The sequence below is a fragment of the Pristiophorus japonicus genome, chromosome 8, assembly GCF_044704955.1.
Source record: "Pristiophorus japonicus isolate sPriJap1 chromosome 8, sPriJap1.hap1, whole genome shotgun sequence".
In the NCBI taxonomy this organism is placed as follows: Eukaryota; Metazoa; Chordata; class Chondrichthyes; family Pristiophoridae; genus Pristiophorus; species Pristiophorus japonicus.
In genome coordinates, this window is record NC_091984.1 from 28,287,555 (window position 1) to 28,307,291 (window position 19,737).

Below are 19,737 nucleotides of genomic sequence, written 5' to 3' on the forward strand. Positions count from 1 at the left end.
GAGGTATGGAAAATGGTCCACGTTGTCCAAGACCTCATTGTGGATTTTGATAATCGGGGGGGGCGGGGGGCAGTGCTGTGTGGTGGGGGCAGGTTGATAGAGGACCTTTGTCTTACGGATGCTTAGTGTAAGGCCCATGCTCTCTTATGCTTCGGTGAAGGTGTTGACGATGGTTTGGAGTTCGACCTTTCAGCTTACAGAGTTGCAGGAAAGCAGTGAGGTTCCAATGCCCAGAGCAACCATTCACCAGAGGGAGGAATGAAGAACGAGCACAGGACAAGTCACTCTAATCTATGTCATTGCAGCTCCTCATAGTTAGCTGAAGGTGGGGCATTTCTACACCCCCAGCAAGATACGCCTGCCCTCGACTGCATTTCCAGCACTGCCTTCAGCCCCCAAACCTACCATTACACACAACTTCCCCCCCCCACCCCCACCCTTAGCCTTGGCTCCGGACTCAGCCCGAGACCCACAGCCTCAATCCAAGGCCCAGTACAAGCCCTTTGAAGAGCAGTAGCTCTGAGGAGACTGGAACTGTAGTCTGTGCAAATGCATATGTTATCAGAGGATTTAAATTTCCTGCTCTCTCTCTGGGATATGTGGTGACTGATTTTCCCCCAAAGTTCCGGGAATGTGTGCACGTGCTGCCACTGACAGCATTGCCATTGTGCCAAATGTACCAGCTCACCATGACCTGTGAATGAATTAAAGGAGGAAGAGTCTTGGAGACTTTTTAAAGTTCATTCACAGGATGTGGGCATCACTGGCAAGGCCAGCATTTATTTCCCATCCCTAATTGCCCTCGGGAAGTTGATGGCGAGCCACCTTCTTGAATACAACTGAGTGGCACAGGGCAGATAAAAGTCAACCACATTACTGTGGGTCTGGAGTCACATATAGGCCAGACCAGGTAAGAATGGATTTTTACAACAATCTCTTGTTTACAATAATTTACAACAACCTCAAGCTTTCTGTTCCAGATTTAGTTAATTGAATTTAAATTCCCCAGCTGCCATGGTGGGTTTTGGAACATAGGAACAGGAGTAGGCCATTCAACCCCTCAAACCTCTGCTATTCAATGAGATCATGACTGATCTGCAACCTAACTCCATACACCTACCTTTGGCCCATATCTCTTAATATCTTTGGTTAACAGCAAGCAATCAATCTCCGATTTAAAATTAGCAATTGATCTAGCATCAATTGTCATTTGTGGAAGAGAGATCCAAACTTCTACCATCCTTTGTGTGTAGAAGTGTTTCCTAATTTCACTCCTGAAAGGACTGTCTCTAAGTTTTAGACTGTTATACTCATAATAAATGGTCAGACCGAGTACTGTGTGAAATGAGCAAGTGTGACCTTAGCTCCTTTATTGTAGTTCCAGAGTGCAGGTACCTCGTGGGTGACCTGCTTATATACTGTACTCCCAAGGGATGCTGGGATCCCTTGGGACTCCAACAGGTAGGCCCTCTGGTGGACAGGTGTGATGCAGGTTACAAGGTTACAAGGGGTTAAATACATAACATAGACTATGCCCCCTAGTTCTAGAAAGCCCAACCAACGGAAATAGTTTCTCTCTATCTACCCTATCTGTTCCCCTTAATTTCTTGAAAACTTCGATCAAATCACCCTTTAACCTTCTAAATTCCAGCGAATACAACCCTAATTTATGTAATCTCTCCTCGTAACTTAACCCTTGATGTCTGGATATCATTCTGATAAACTTAGGCTGCATTCCCTCCAAGGCCAATATATCCTTCCTACAGTGTGGTGCCCAGGTGTGGTCTAACCAGGGCTTTGTATAGCTGCAGCATAACTTCTACCCCCTTGTATTCTAGTACTCTCGAAATAAAGACCAGCATTCCATTAGTCCTTTTGATTATGTTCATGACATTTTGATGACCTATGATTTAAACTCAGGTCTCTGGATCATTAATCCAAGCGTCTGGATTACTAGTCCAGGAACATAATCACTGTGCCACCCTACCCCTAATCTGATTGAGACAAGGGGTGTTCGGAGACTGATAATTGATGTTATTTATTATATTAATATATTTATGAGATACTATAATTAAGGTTGAATTTTGTGTGTGTGTGCGATTGTTATTCTCGAAGCTAAGGTACAGTCCGAGCGGAAGAATGGCACTGGCACCTCTCTGATGGTTCAGTGGGTAAAAGCACCACACTGAGTGGCACTGAAGTTCCATCCATGGGTTCAGCCGAGCAGCAGTTGTGGCCCTAAATACACCTTCGGGTGGAAGACTAGACAGCACATGTTCCTCATTCAGCCATTAGGGAGCCTACCACATGATTAAGTTAGAAAAAATTTGCTTTATAATTTTTTTTCTAAATACAGCTCTACAATTATTTTAAGTTGCACCTGTAAATCAAGTAAATCAAGTGCCCCCTCATTAGAGGGGGGGGGGGGGAGGCACTAAAACCGACACAATTAACAAATTAAATTTTAGACATTACGTAGTTCAAATTAAAATTTGGTTGCCGGGGGTGACGATGCACTCCAGTCCCTCCGGTGTCCACCTCTCGCGGAAGGCCGCGAGCGTACCGGTGGACACCACGTGCTCCATCTCCCGGGACACTCTGGCTCGGATGTAACTGCAGAAGAGAGGCAGTCGGGCTGAACGTCCCCCTCGACCGCCCGCTGCCTGGATCGGTTGATGGCCTCCTTGGCCATGCCCAGGAGCAGTTCTATGAGGAGGCCTTCCGACCTGCCTGCTCCCCTCCGCACAGGGTGCCCAAAGATCAGGAGTGTGGGACTGAAGTGCAACCAGAATTTGAGGAGCAGCCCTTCAAATAATGAAAGAGGGGCTGCAACCTTCCACACCCTGGAGCACGGACTCCTCTAGACCGCAGAAATTACAGGCGACCTGGGAGCCCGTGAACCAACTTAAAAACTTATTGCACAGGATTGCTCCATGCAACACCCTCCAGGCCAAGACCCCAATAAATAAAAGGAGGACTCCCATGTGGAGAGCACTCCATTGGGGACCCCCACCTCCTCCGGATGGAAAGATGGTGCGCCATGGCGTGTCCGGATGGCAGACGAGGTAACAAGGTGGAGAGTGTGCAAGAGCAGCCTGTACAGGAATCCCCTCTGCGCAGAAGATACCGAGATGATTTCCTGGAGGAGGCTCAAGTTGTGAGGCGCCGGCTCCCGAGGGAAGTTTCGGGGCTTGGCGCCGATGAGGAATTCTAATTTGTTTTATATAGCATCTTTCACAACAACAACTTGTATTTATATTGCACCTTTAACATAGTAAAGCGTCCAAGGCGCTTCACAGGAGTATCATAATACAAAAAAAATTGACACCGAGCCACAGAAGGAGAAATTAGGGCAGATGACCAAAAGCTTGATCAATGAAGTCGGTTTTAAGGAACGTCTTAAAGGAGGAAAGAGGTAGAGAGGCGGAGAGATTTATGCGGGGTGGTCCAGATCTTAGGGCCTAAGCAATAGAAGGCATAGCCACCAATGGTTGCGCGATTATAATCGAGGATGCTCTAGAGGGTAGAATTAGAGGAGCGCAGATATCTCAGGGGTTGTGGGGCAGGAGGAGATTACAAAGATACGGAGGGATTTGAAAACAAGGATAAGAATTTTGAAATCGAGGCGTTGGTTAACTGAACAGGGCACAAGGGTGATGGGTGAACGGGACTTGGTGCAAGTTCACAACCTCAGGATGTCCCAAAGCACTTTACAGCCAATGAAGTACTTTTTAAAGTGTTGTTACTTTAGTAACGTAGGAAATGCGGCAGCCAATTTGCGTACAGCAAGGTCCTACAGATAAACAGTGAGATAAATGATCAGATGTTTTAGTGATGTTGGTTGATGGATGTCTGTTGGCCTGAACACTGGGGAGAACTCCTCTGATCTTCTTCTGAATAGTGCCATGGGATCTTTTATGTCCACCTGAGGGGGCAGATAGGGCCGCGGTTTAACATCTCATTGAAAGACGACGCCAGCCGACAATGCAGCACTTCATCAGTGACACACTGATGTGCCATTATGTGCACTAAGTCTCTGGAGTGGGACTATGAATCCACAACCTCCTGACTTATAGAGGAGAGGGCTACTAACTGAGCCAAGGCTGATACCATAGGTTAAGGCAAATTATTTGATGTTCCAAGACATCTCGTGACAAATTTGATACATTTCTACATTTACTGTGTATGGCTCATTTCATATAAAATAATGACTTCTCAATGAGATGAGGCCATTTGCCAAAAGTATGGGGTTAGTTCTGATAAGGGAACAGAAAGATTTAAAAGTGTGTATGCAACCACTTTCATACCAGTGTTGTTTTAGATTGGATTTGGGAGACCTGATTGCTTGAGCTCGCAGCCTAAGTTTACAAAACTAAATCCAACTTTCATCCTGATGGCGAAATCAGAGGCCCAGTTTTGTTTGGGTCTACAATTCTAGTGCTGGGATAAGAAAACTAGTTCTGAATGCACTGCCTGAAAGCTTGGTAGAAACAGATTCAATGGTGTGATATATTCACAGAGCACAGCACACACAGCTTCCTAACATGGCAGGCAGCTCTCTCGGAAGTTTCCGGAAATCTGCCGGTTCTGTTTATTATTAACCCTGCACTTGCAGTACACAATACGTCCACATCCACAGTGTGGCGCTACAAACATTACAAGCTTACAGACATTACACTTCTCCCTCCTTAATGAAGAAGTTATTATAACAAACATCATACATAACTTTCATGTTTATACATAACACAGGATATAAACTTTTTTTTCCATATTTACAAATTTAACTTTACCACTTGTTTTCTGTTTTGAAGAGGATACCTTTGCTCTCGAACAGAACCTTCCAAACATGGTGTCGAATCTAAACTCATTCGAGGCTCATCCTGAGGAACGTTTTCCTACATGGAATTTCCTTGATTTTCATTTGAACGCACTCTAACTTCAGGCTCTTTGTTTTCCTGATTCGGACTCAGACTTTCATTCTGATTCTCTCCTGGATTTGTTTCCAGTACATTGGATTTAGGATTTGCTACTGGTGTATCAAAACTATCTGATGAGTCAGAAATAATTGAATCATTCCCACCTTCAACTCCTTCCATGTCTGAAGGTAAAATATGATCAATATGAACAAACCTAACCTGTCCATTATCAAACATCTTTACCAAATATGTGTGAGGACCACATATCTTCACCACTCTTCCTGGTAACCACTTTAACCATTTATGGTGATGGTTTTTCACTCTCACCTTCTGGTTTAATTTCACACTTCTCTCTTTTACTCTATCTTTATCATCATTCTCTTTCTGTCTTAATTGTGTCTCTTCTACGGACTGTGCCAAACTTGGCTTTAACAACGAGAACCCGGTTCGTGGCTGTCGTTTGAGAAACAACAACTGTTCTACCAGTAGTTGTATGAGGAGTATTTCGATATGTAATCAAAAAATTAGCCAATTTGTGATCCAATGACAACTGTTGTTTCCTTGGATTTGGATCTAACATTTGTTTTATGAGGGCATGTTTTACAATTTGTACAGTGCGCTCTGCTGCACATTCGAAGCAGGATGGTATGGTGGAACCTTGGTATGTTTCACTCTATTTTTGCTCGTGAATTGTGCAAATTCTTCTGAACGAAATTGTGGTCCATTATCCAAAACAATTTCTTCAGGAGGCCAAATGCAGAAAATCATTTTCGCAAAATGTCCAATGTTTTACTTGTTGTTATTTTCCACATTGGAAACACTTCAACCCACTTCGAATGGCTATCAATCACAATGAACAATTGTTGTCCTTCTAACTCAGCAAAATCAATATGTAATCTTTGCCACACCCTGGGAGGCCATTTCCATGGCTGTAATGGTACTGGTGGTGTTTTCTTGCTTACCGATTGACATGTCGTACACTGACTCACGATGTACTCTATATCTTTATCAAGACCTGGCCACCATAAATAACTGCGTGCAAAACTCTTGGTCAAGCACATTCCCAGGTGCTGGTCATGGAGGTCTCCTAATAATTTGGAACTGAATTTATTTGGTATAACCACTCTTGCACCCCACATGATACAATCTTTATCGACTGATAATTCATTCCTACGAATGAAGAATGGATGTGTATCTTTGTCTGTTACCTGGTTTGGCCATCCATTTGCAATATATTCATACACCTTTGACATCACTGGGTCACATTTGGTTGCTCTACCAATCTCTTCAGCTGTGACTGGCAGTTCATCAATGTATGAAAAATAAAACACTTTTTCCCTATCGGGTGTACCCTGTGATGGGGAAGGCAATCTAGACATTGCATCAGCATTACTGTGATCAGCTGTTTGTCTGTATTCAATATCATATGTATATGCTGACAAAATCAAAGCCCATCTCTGCATTCGGGCTGCAGCTAATGTTGGAACTGGGGACTTTGAATGGAGGATTGTTGTTAGGGGCTTATGGTCGGTAACGATGGTAAACTTATGACCATACAAGTATTTGTGAAACTTTTCGACCCCAAAAATTAATGCCAAAGCTTCCCTTTCAATTTGCGCATAATTACTCTCACTGGCACTGAGAGTGCGTGAAGCAAAAGCAATTGGTCTCTCCTCCCCACTACTTAATACATGAGAGATTACTGTCCCAACTCCATACGGAGAGGCATCACATGCTAGCTTAATCTCCTTAGATATGTCATAGTGAACTAACATGATGCTCTCTACCAATTTGCTTTTACACTCCTTGAATGCTGTATCGCATTCTTTTGACCACTTCCAATGGACCTGTTTTTTCAAAAGTTCATTCAGTGGATGTAATACTGTAGCCAAATTTGGTAGGAACTTCCCATAATAGTTCAAAAGACCCAAGAATGAACTAAGTTCAGTGACATTCCTGGGAGTGAGTGCATTTCTAATTGCATCCAATTTTTCCATGGTTGGATGTAAACCATCTTTGTCTACTGTACCCTAAGTACTCTACTGAGTTTTTAAATAATTCAGACTTACGAGCAGACACTCATACTCTGTGCTTCTCTAGCCGTTTGAGGACTTCATTCAATATGTTATTATGAATTTGCCTATTTGGTGCTGAAATTAGTATGTCATCCAAATAACATACTACCCCTTCAATACCTTGCAAAATCTGGTTCATCACCCCTTGGAATATAGCAGAGGCGGAAGACACTCCAAATGGTAACCTATTAAATTGATATATATCGAGATGAGCATTTATAGTCAAACATGACTTGAACTCCTCATCTAGTTCAAGCTGTAAGTAGGCATTCGTAAGATCCAGTTTTGAGAAGATCTGACCACCTGTCAGTGTTGTGAACAAATCTTCTATATTCGGCAATGTATTGGGGACATTACCCTCTAGAACCTGATTTACGGTTACTTTATAATCACCACACAATCTTACCTTACTATCGGACTTAGGTACAACAACAATGGATGTAGCCCAATTACATCGATCTATCTTACAAATAATGTTGGCAGTCTCTAGTCTTTTGAGTTCTTGCTCAACTTTCTCCTCGAGTGCATATGGTACGGAACGTGGCTTGTAGTAAACTGATCTAGCGTCCTTCTGTACCCTGACACTCGCCTTGAAGCCTTGGATCGGACTGCCCATTTCGCAGAACACCTTCGGATATTTCTTGATAACCTCATCCATTGATGAAAATCTTGCTTCCACACAGAAAATCTTACTCCAATCCAGCTTCAGTGAGCTCAACCAATTTCTTCCTAGTAAGGCAGACTTGTCTCCTTTCACTACTATTAGAGGCAAGTTCTGCAATTGATCTTTATATTTCACTGGTACGGTGATACGACCTACCACAGGAATTTTCTCTCCCGGGTAGCCTCGCAGCTCTATCTTGGATTTCTCCAGTTGAAAATCACGCAATTTGTCACGGTACAGTGACTCCAGTACTACACTCACGGATGCACCGTGTCAATTTCCATTGGTATCTTGAATCCAGCAATATCTATGTGGATTTTGAGGCTTTCCGAATCGCTGTCCATTAACCTCGTGCTCCTGATGATGTGTAACTCTAACATCTCCTCATCCTGTTGTTGTTCTTCCATGCTATGTAGTCTCTTAGGATTTCTACTCATAGCTTTGAACGCTGGACTCATAGCTTTAAAAACTGGTTTACCCTTCAGTCGGCATGCCTTCGCAAGATGCCCAGTCTTCCTGCAGAAGAAACACTCTGCCTTCACGTATGGACAACTCTGAGCAATGTGTTGTCCCAGGCACCTATACACGACTTTGACGCTCTGGTAGAATTTCCAGTTTCTGAGACTTTCGGCCATGTCCGTCTTTTACCTTAAATCTGCAGGTGATTTACCTCGGTTGACTGACGACCATAATTATTATTTAATTCTCGGGACTATTGTTCGGCCATGCCCATTGACCTCGCTGTCTGACAAGCAAGCTCAAAAGTCAAGTCATCCATCATCAATAACTTCCTTCTGATCGCATCATTTTTCAACCCACGAACAAAACGATCCCATAACATAAGAAACATAAGAAACATAAGAATTAGGAACAGGAGTAGACCATCTAGCTCCTCGAGCCTGCTCCGCCATTCAATAAGATCATGGCTGATCTGGCCGTGGACTCAGCGCCACTTACCCGCCCGCTCCCCATAACCCTTAATTCCCTTATTGGTTAAAAATCTATCTATCTGTGACTTGAATACATTCAATGAGCTAGCCTCAACTGCTTCCTTGGGCAGAGAATTCCACAGATTCACAACCCTCTGGGAGAAGAAATTCCTTTTCAACTGGGTTTTAAATTGGCTCCCCCGTATTTTGAGGCTGTGCCCCCTAGTTCTAGTCTCCCCGACCAGTGGAAACAACCTCTCTGCCTCTATCTTATCTATCCCTTTCATTATTTTAAATGTTTCTATAAGATCACCCCTCATCCTTCTGAACTCCAACGAGTAAAGACCCAGTCTACTCAATCTATCATCATAAGGTAACCTCCTCATCTCCGGAATTAGCCTAGTGAATCGTCTCTGTACCCCCTCCAAAGCCAGTATATCCTTCCTTAGTAAGGTGACCAAAACTGCACGCAGTACTTCAGGTGCGGCCTCACCAATACCCTGTACAGTTGCAGCAGGACCTCCCTGCTTTTGTACTCCATCCCTCTCGCAATGAAGGCCAACATTCCATTCGCCTTCCTGATTACCTGCTGCACCTGCAAACTAACTTTTTGGGATTCATGCATAAGGACCCCCAGGTCCCTCTGCACCTCAGCATGTTGTAATTTCTCCCCATTCAAATAATATTCCCTTTTACTGTTTTTTTTCCCCCCCCAAGGTGGATGACCTCACACTTTCCGACATTGTATTCCATCTGCCAAACCTTAGCCCATTCGCTTAACTTATCCAAATCTCTTTGCAGTCTCTCTGTGTCCTCTACACAACCCGCTTTCCCACTAATCTTTGTGTCATCTGCAAATTTTGTTACACTACACTCTGTTCCCTCTTCCAGGTCATCGATGTATATTGTAAACAGTTGTGGTCCCAGCACCGATCCCTGTGGCACACCACTAACCACCAATTTCCAACCCGAAAAGGACCCATTTATCCTGACTCTCTGCTTTCTGTTTGCCAGCCAATTCTCTATCCATGCTAATACATTTCCTCTGACTCCGCGTACCTCTATCTTCTGCAGTAACCTTTTGTGTGGCACCTTATCGAATGCCTTTTGGAAATCTAAATACACCACATCCATCGGTACACCTCTATCCACCATGCTCGTTATATCCTCAAAGAATTCCAGTAAATTAATTAAACATGATTTCCCCTTCATGAATCCATGCTGCGTCTGCTTGATTGCGCTATTCCTATCTAGATGTCCCGCTATTTCTTCCTTAATGATAGCTTCAAGCATTTTCCCCACTACAGATGTTAAACTAACCGGCCTATAGTTACCTGCCTTTTGTCTGCTCCCTTTTTTAAACAGAGGCGTTACATTAGCTGCTTTCCAATCCGCTGGTACCTCCCCAGAGTCCAGAGAATTTTTGTAGATTATAACGAGTACATCTGCTATAACTTCCGCCATCTCTTTTAATATCCTGGGATGCATTTCATCAGGACCAGGGGACTTGTCTACCTTGAGTCCCATTAGCCTATCCAGCACTACCCCGCTAGTGATAGTGATTGTTTCAAGGTCCTCCCTTCCCACATTCGTGTGACCAGCAATTTTTGGCATGGTTTTTGTGTCTTCCACTGTGAAGACCGAAGCAAAATAATTCATTAAAGTCTCAGCCATTTCCACATTTCCCATTATTAAATCCCCCTTCTCATCTTCTAAGGGACCAACATTTACTTTAGTCACTCTTTTCCGTTTTATATATCTGTAAAAGCTTTTACTATCTGTTTTTATGTTTTGCGCAAGTTTACCTTCGTAATCTATCTCTCCTTTCTTTATTGCTTTTTTAGTCATTCTTTGCTGTTGTTTAAAATTTTCCCAATCTTCTAGTTTCCCACTAACCTTGGCCACCTTATACGCATTGGTCTTTGATTTGATACTCTCCTTTATTTCCTTGGTTATCCACCCTTCTTTTTCACTGGAATATATTTTTGTTGCGCACTATGAAAGATCTCCTTAAAAGTCCTCCACTGTTCCTCAATTGTGCCACTGTTTAGTCTGTTATTCCAGTCTACTTTAGCCAACTCTGTCCTCATCCCACTGTAGTCCCCTTTGGTTAAGCATAGTGCGCTCGTTTCTGACACAACTTCCTCACCCTCAATCTGTATTACAAATTCAACCATACTGTGATCACTCATTCCGAGAGGATCTTTTACTAGGAGATCGTTTATTTTTCCTGTCTCATTACACAGGACCAGATCTAAGATAGCTTGCTCCCTTGTAGGTTCTGTAACATACTGTTCTAAGAAACAATCCCGTATGCATTCTATGAATTCCTCCTCCAGGCTACCCCGTGCGATTTGATTTGACCAATCGATATGTAGGTTAAAATCCCCCATGATTACTGCCGTTCCTTTTTCACATGCCTCCATTATTCCCTTGATTATTGCCCTCCCCACCATGAAGTTATTATTTGGGGGCCTATAAACTACACCCACCAGTGACTTTTTCCCCTTACTATCTCTAATCTCCATCCACAAAGATTCAACATTTTGTTCATTAGAGCCAATATCGTCTCTCACAACTGCCCTGATATCATCCTTTATTAACAGAGCTACCCCACCTCCTTTCTCTTCTTGTCGATCTTTCCGAATCGTCAGATACCCCTGTATGTTTAATTCACAGTCTTGGCCACCCTGCAACCATGTTTCTGTAATGGCCACCAAATCATACCCATTTGTAATGATTTGTGCTGTCAACTCATTTACTTTATTAACAAAAAAAAACTGTGATTGCTGGAAATGCTCGGTTTTGAAAGTTTCCAAAATTACAATGCATCGATAGATTTTTTAATGCTACGATGTAATCACTGATACTTTCATCAGCCTTTTGATTCCAAATCCCGTAACGATAGCTTTCAGCAATTTCTAACGGTTTAGGGTTATAGTGCTGCTCCAGCTTTGTTAAAATCTCTTTAAGCATTGTGTCCTTTGGCTCGTCAGGCACAAGCAGATTTACAAGAGTGTCATATAATGCCGGACCTGCCTCCGATAAGAAGATCGCTTTCTTATGTTCCAACACAGCCCAGTTCTGGACTGCATTGTCTGGAACTTCGATTATGTTATTTGCAGTGAAATACATTTCTAGCCGATCTACATACGCTTTAAAAAGTTCCCGGTCGTGTATATATTCACCCAAATATCCCAATACACCTGCCATTTTAATCTCTAGCTGTTCACACCATGTGCTGTGTTTTACCTCGGATTTTGTAGCTTTTTTCCAAAGACAGAAACTTCCAAAATCTCTCTGTCGGCTGGCTAAATTCTTCACCAACAAAAATTAAGCTTTAAATCATCCGAAAAATACCATCTTCCATCGCCAAATGTGATATATTCACAGAGCACAGCACACAAAACTTCCTAACATGGCAGGCAGCTCTCTCAGAAGTCTCCGGAAATCTGCCGGTTCTGTTTATTATTAACCCTGCACTTGCAGTACACAATACGTCCACATCCACAGTGTGAAGCTACAAACATTACAAGCTTACAGACATTACAAACGGTAACTAAAAAAATGTGGATATATACTTGAAAGGGAAAAATTTACAGGGCTATGGGGAAATGGAGTGGGACTAACTGGATAGCTCTTTCAAAGAGCCGGCACAGGCACGATGGGCCACTTGGTCTCCTTCTGTGTTGTAAAATGATTAAGTAGTGTAAATTCAGGAAGCTGGCTCACAGACTCTGGCCTCCTAGAACCTTGAATAAAATTAATATCAGTAGAACAACTATTTCTGATCCAATCCTCTGTTTACAGAATCGCAGCATACGGATGAGACCCCTCTGTTCTGTTTCAAGCGGAGAGGCTCCCAGCACCCACCAGCCGCACCCCCTCCCTCCCCACCACCACCACCCCGCCCTCTACTTTCTATTTCTACCTGAACCTGTGCTTACAGCTTTAAGGGGCACATTCCACTGTAAAGCAAAGCAGATGGTCTGCATTTTCAGGGAATGATATACCGTGCATGTGGAGGAGAGAAAGAACTAACCTTTTATCTTTCCTCAGGAACAGGAGTTAAAGACTGCCTGCCTTATCAGTGAGTCCGAATACAATGGGACTGTTCCTATCTTCTTCAGTATTCACCGAATATTTTCTTACACTGGTCAAATGTGCCGTAGTTCTGATTCCAATTTTAATTTGCCGCATGTTTATGAAGGTTTTGGCAAATGATTAGGAAATTACTCACACTCTTCTTCAGCGGCAGTTTTTAAAATATTGCCCTATTTTCTTTAAGGTCGACTTTCACTTTCACTACAGGACATAAAGCTGGCAGGAACAGATCAGACACACTTCTTTTTCACCCCATTTTCCAGTGAAGTCCATTGTTGGCCGATCCACGACTGCCAGTTTTCTGCCCGGCAGTGAAAGTTTAACTTAAACCCCTTACCAGTTTTCTGACCCTTTCCTTCTCTCCTAAAAGGACCGATCAGTACCGTCTGCCCTCTGGTACCGCTCCCAACTGGCCATTTTTCACATGTTACCCTTGGCAGTGAGTGTCCGCAGGACCTTCAGCTGGGGGCGGGAAGGTGGATTGAGGTCAAAGATCAGTCACGATCTTATTAAACGGTGAAGCAGGCTCGAAGGGCTGTATGGCCTACTCCTGATCCTAATTCTTATGTTCTTACGTGGGGTCACCACTGCTCAGCTCAATCCTGTTGAGGGAGTGTTGCACTGTCAGAAGTGCCGTCGTTCAGATGAGACATTAAGCTGAGGCCCTGTCTGCCTGTTCGGGTGGGTGTACAAGATCCTATAGCCCTATTCAAAGAAGAGCAGGGGAGTCCTGTTTAACGTCTATCCCTCAACCAACAGCACCAAAACAGATTGACTGGTCATTTATTTCATTGCTGTTTGTGGGATCCTCCTGTGTGCAAATTGGTTGACATGTTTGATGACATAACAACAGTGACTACACAATGCGAAATTCATTGGCTGTGAAGCGCTTTGGGACACTCTGAGGATGTGAAGGCTCTATACAAATGCACGTTCTTTCACTTCTTTGTTCCCTCGATGACCACACCAACGTCAGTGTTCTCGATAGGCCAACATCCCCAGCATCGAAGCACTGACCACACTCGACCAGCTCCGTTGGGCGGGCCACATCGTCCGCATGCCCGATACAAGACTCCCAAAGCAAGCGCCCTACTCGGAACTCCTACACCGCAAGCGAGCCCCAAGTGGGCAGAGGAAACATTTCAAGGACACCCTCAAAGTCTCCTTGATAAAGTGCAACATCCCCACCGACACCTGGGAGTCCCTGGCCAAAGACTGCCCTAAGTGGAGGAAGAGCATCCGGGAGGGCGCTGAGCACCTCGAGTCTCGTCGCCGAGAGCATTCAGAAAACAAGCGCAGGCAGCGGAAGGAATATGCGGCAAACCAGTCCCACCCACCCTTTCCTTCAACCACTCTCTGTCCCACCTGTGACAGAGACTGTAATTCCCATATTGGACTGTTCAGTCACCTGGGAACTCAAGTCTTCCTCGATTTCTAGCAGGACCGGGAACTCTGGACCTTCCCAAATCCCAGAGGTGCAGGGTGAAATAGTAGAGCCCTCGACTGCACCCCACCTCCCCCCCACAGCTGCGATGAGCTGACGCGGCACAGATCCGGGAGCGCTCCTGGGACTTGCGACTTGGCACCTGGACTGGATAACCTGGCTGAGCCGTCAGAGTAGCTGCCTTTAAATATTCCAACCTGCCTCCATATCAATATCTAAAATACAGACACATACCTCCTTCAGTCATGGCCTGAACACACTGGGAACTGATAGAAGCTATATTGAGTCAAATTATACACCCTGAAAAAACTATTATTGCCCCCCCCCCGGGCACCAATTAAACTAAGCAAAGCCAGCAGTCTGACCATCATCCGCTAACTCTAACAGTGCCTGTTTAAAAAAAGTCAGCAATTTTGTGAAATGGTTTTCACTTTGAACTCGTTACACTATAAAAAGAGAAATGAAGTTTACAACACTACCTTCGCAGCAGCACCTGCTCTCAAACAGCTGTTAAATGGTCTTTCCGCCACAATTCAAGAAGAGTCTCGCAAACCATGCAGTAACCTTTGTCATTCCTGCAGGCTCACCGGATAACAATAAGCAGCTGTACCGTTGCAGGTATCACTTTTTTTTTAGATAAAGCAGCAGCTTTACAGACACAGATCTCCTTCAGTCATGAACTGAACACACTGAGAGTTGACAGTAGCTGCAGTCTCACATTATTGAGTGAAATGACACACGCTGAAACCCTCAGCCCCCTCCCTGTGCCTCAGCAGACACACCTCGGAGCTGCCGTGTTACCAATCACAGCAACATCCTGCCAGCAGCAGGTTACTCCCAATCATTCCACCAACTCGGGTGATTTTATCAAAAGCTCCGGCAATGCTTTTCAGAGGAATGTTGCAAGTTGCTCCATAGCACTTTGCATTCCTTTCCTACTAACAGAGAGAAAAAAAATGGTCATGCAGCTGGAAGGAACGCAGCAGTCAGCAAAGAATGAGTTATGAATTGTAAACAGCACCCGAGGCCATCCAATCTGCAGCTCCGCCAGCAATATTAACACGCCACTCATTCCAGGTTGCTCCAGAAATATGCAACTATCTCCCCCTCAATAGCATTCTCCCTTCAACTCAAGCCTCCTCCCTCAATATCAGGCTGCCTACATCCACTCCAGGCTCCTCCCTCAATATCAGTCTGCCCACAACAAAAACTTGCACTTATAAAGCACCTTTAATGTAGTAAAACCGTCCCGAGGCACGTCACAGGAGCGTTATCAAACAGTGGGGCTGGGGCCTTGGGTGCTTGGGCCGTAGGTGGACTTAACTGCGGTGAAGAATCCTTGCACGTCATGGCTGTCGGCCAGCTGTTGAATCCCCTGTGCTTTCTCCACCCACCATCTATTTTGATCGTGGGTTTTTTGTTGGACCTCGGTCTTCAGCCATCTGTAGAGCTGCTTTGCTGCTCCCAAGTTGGGCTGTTGCTTTAAGTTCAGAAATGCCCTGCGCTTGCGGTTTGTTAGCTCCTTTGTCGCCTCCAGCCTAGATCCAAGACCGTCCCAAGCTCTGTCGTCGAACTACAGTATGCGGACGACGCTTGCGCCTGCACACTCAGAGGGTAAACTCCAAACCGTCGTCAACACCTTCACCGAGGCGTATGAAAGCATGGGCCTTACACTAAACATCCTCCACCAACTTGACCCCGCCACACAGCACTGCCCCCCCCCCCCCCCGGTTATTAAAATCCACAGCATGGCCTTGGACAACATGGACCACTTTCCATACCTTGGGAGCCTACTATCAGCGAGGGCAGATATCGACGACGAGGTCCAACACTGCCTCCAGTGCGCCAGTGCAGCCTTCGGTCGCCTGAGGAAGAGAGTGTTTGAAGATCAGGCCCTCAAATCTGGCACCAAGCTTATGGTCTACAGGGCTGTAGTGATACCCACCCTCCTGTATGGCTCAGAGACATGGACCATGTATAGTAGACAACTCAAATCGCTGGAGAAATATCACCAACGATGTCTCCGCAAGCTCCTGCAAATCCCCTGGGAGGACAGACGCACCAATGTTAGAGTCCTCAATCAGGCAAACATCCCCAGCATCGAAGCACTGACCACACTCGACCAGCTCCATTGGCGAGCCACATTGTTTGCATGACTGACACACGGCTCTTAAAGCAAGCACTCTACTCGGAGCTCCTATACGGCAAGTGAGCCCCAGGTGGGCAGAGGAAACATTTCAAGGACACCCTCAAAACCTCCTTGATAAAGTGCAACATCTCCACTGACACCTGGGAGTCCCTGGCCAAAGACTGCCCTAAGTGGAGGAAGAGCATCCGGGAGGGCGCTGAGCACCTCGAGTCTCGTCACCGAGAGCATGCAGAAAACAAGCGCATGCAGTGGAAGGAGTATGCGGCAAACCAGACTCCCCACCCACCCTTTCCTTTAACCACTGTCTGTCCCATCTGCGACAGAGACTGTAATTCCCATATTGGACTGTACAGTCGCCCGAGAGGGACTGCCTATGATGATGATCAAGCCACCAATGTTCTCCCTAAGGTTAGAAGGAACATTGCAAGGCACATAAGGAGATATTAAGACAGGTGACAAGAGATAGGGTTTCAGGAGCATCTTAAAGGAACAGAGAGTTGGAGAAACGGAGAGGTTTAGGGAGGGAATTGTGAGCTTAGCGCCGAGGCAGCTGAAGACACAGCGCCAATGGAGATGTGATTAAAATTGGGCAAGCGCAAGAGGCCAGGATTGGAGAAGCACAGAGATCTTGGAAGATTGAGGGTGCCGGAGGAGGTTACCGAGATAGGGAGGGGTGATGCCATGGAGAAATTTGTAAACATGAATGAGAATTTTTAAATCGCGTCATTGCCGGACCGGAAGTCAACCCCCCCCTCTCCAGGCTCCTCCCTCAATACCAGTTTACCCTCACCCACTCCCGGCTACACCATCACTACCAGTCTACCCTCCCCCACTCCCGGCTACACCATCACTACCAGTCTACCCTCCGCCACTCCCGGCTACACCACCAATACCAGTCTACCCTCCCCCACTCCCGGCTACACCATCACTACCAGTCTACCCTCCCCCACTCCAGGCTCCTCCCTCAATACCAGTCTACCCTCCCCCACTCCAGGCTCCTCCCTCAATACCAGTCTACCCTCCCCCACTCCCGGCTACACCACCAATACCAGTTTACCCTCCCCCACTCCCGGCTACACCACCAATACCAGTCTACCCTCCCCCACTCCCGGCTACACCACCAATACAGTCGAGTATTTTTTTTTCTTGCAATATTCTCCCTGCCTCTCCTGAAGCATTGGTTCATGTTGGAGTAGTATCTACGGCTAGAAACAGCAAATGATACCTCGATCAAGAAGTTATTCTTTACTTCCAAGCCTAGACCGTGAGCAGCAGCAAACTTTGATTGTGGAGAGCATCACGGCTGTGTTCAATGGTGTCATGTATTCAACCAGCATTGTAACCCATGTATAAACTGACCTAAGTTGTACACCGTGAGAACAATGACCACTAGGTGGGAGACACTCCTAACCTGGACCTTCAGGTATAAAAGGGGAAGCTCCACCCACCTTCATCACTTGAGTGCTAAGGAATAAAGGACAGGTCACAGATTGACCTTCTCTCAAGCATGGGCCTCGTGTGCATTTATACTGTGTAGTAAGGTCATATCAATGGCGACGAGGATGGGATTTAAACCACGCGAGCATGGCCACTAGCAGAACAGACGAGAGGTACTGTGTTAAGGAATGGTTGGGACAGAGATTCAACATTGTTAAAGCAGCACACAGTTCTCCAGGCAGACAAGGGCAGTCAGGCATGCCCCAACATGTAGTCGAACCCAGAGGGGGAGTTCGACAGAGACAATGGCAAGCTGAACAGCGATTCACGCCATTGCAAGGGACAATGCGGCCAGTAATGGGGCCATCAACACCTGTTAATGGTGCACTCAAGAACAATAACAGGGGCAGTCAGGGACGATCGACTGGCAAGGGACCTTTTGTTTCAAACCGCAACTCATGCTGGAGGCGTGGAGGCATACATTCAGCCGGAGTTTGCAGAGATGAGCAAAATACCTGCAGAAATTGCAGAAATGGACACTGGGGGAAATCGCTGGAAGCTGAAGTTCAGCGAGTTCATGTGGAGCACGTATACAGTTCATGCACCAGGACGCCACCGATAATGATGAAAGTGCTCCTCAATGGCATCCCAGTATCAATGGAGTTAGACACGGGTGCCAGCCAGTCCCTGATGGGTATCAAACAGTTCGAAAAGTTGTGGGCATCCAAGGCCAGGAGGCCAAAATTATCGCCGATTGACGCACAGCTATGGACTTACACAAAGCAGATCATTCCGGTGCTAGGCAGCGCCATGGTAGTCGTGACCCACAAAGATTCGGAGAACAGGTTGCCACTCTGGATTGTCCCAGGGGACGGTCCCGCACTACTGGGGAGGAGTTGGCTTGCTGTCATGAACTGGAAATGGGGCGATGTCAATGCAATTTCCTCTGTGAAGCGAGTATCATGCTCACAGGTCCTGGACAAATTTGACTAATTATTTCAACCCGGCATTGGCACTTTCATGGGGGCCAAGGTAGTGATTCACATAAACCCGGACGCCAGACCAGTACACCACAAGGCCAGAGCGGTGCCGTACATGATGCGGGAAAAGATAGAAGGCGAATTGGACCGCCTGTTGAGGGAAGGCATCATCTCGCCAGTCGAATTCAGTGACTGGGCGAGCCCGATTGTGCCGGTGCTCAAGGCGGATGGGTCGGTCAGGATATGTGGCGATTACAAGGCCACCATCAATCGGGTGTCACTCCAAGACCAGTACCCGCTACCGAGAGCGGAGGACCTCTTTGCGACACTATCCGGTGGCAAACTTTTTTCAAAATTGGATCTGACCTCAGCTTACATGACCCAGGAGCTGGTGAGTGAGTCGAAGAAGCTGACCACCATCACGACACACAAGGGGTTGTTTGAGTACAACAGATGTCCGTTCGGGATTCGCTCGGCCGCCGCGATCTTCCAGCGAAATATGGAAAGCCTCCTCAAGTCGATTCCAGGGACGGTGGTTCTTCAGGATGACATCCTCATTACGGGTTACGATACTGAAGAACACTTCCACAACCTGGAGGAGGTGCTACGCAGACTGGACCGGGTAGGTCTGCGACTGAAAAAGGCGAAATGCGTCTTCCTAGCTCCAGAGGTAGAATTCCTGGGGATGAGGGTAGCAGCAGACGGGATCAGCCCTACTGCATCCAAGACGGAAGCGATCCAGAGAGCACCCAGACCCCATAACACGACGGAGCTGCGTTCGTTCCTGGGGCTCCTGAACTATTTTGGTAACTTTCTTCCCAAATTGAGCACGCTGCTAGAGCCGCTACACGTGCTCCTACGCAAAGGTCTGGGGGGACAGCCAGGAAAGGGCTTTTAATAGAGCATGCAATTTCCTTAAAACCAGCTCTTTAACCAAGCTTTTGGTCATTTGCTGTACTTTCTTCTTCTGTGGCTTGGTGTTAAATTTATCTGTTTTGTCTTATATCACTATTGTGAAGTGCCTTGGAACGTTTTGCTA

At 45.8% G+C, this 19,737-nt stretch overlaps 1 protein-coding gene across 2 annotated transcripts in view; it reads right to left on the reverse strand.

Annotated features, from left to right (window-relative positions):
* bcar3 (BCAR3 adaptor protein, NSP family member) overlaps positions 1-14,845 on the reverse strand; it is a 266,163-nt gene extending 251,318 nt beyond the window's left edge. For both annotated transcript variants that reach the window (XM_070886616.1, XM_070886614.1), the window contains exon 1: positions 14,612-14,845. The gene's annotated coding sequence lies outside the window, so the exon portion shown is untranslated. The remainder of the gene's footprint in view (positions 1-14,611) is intronic.
* Positions 14,846-19,737: the final 4,892 nt, after the last annotated feature.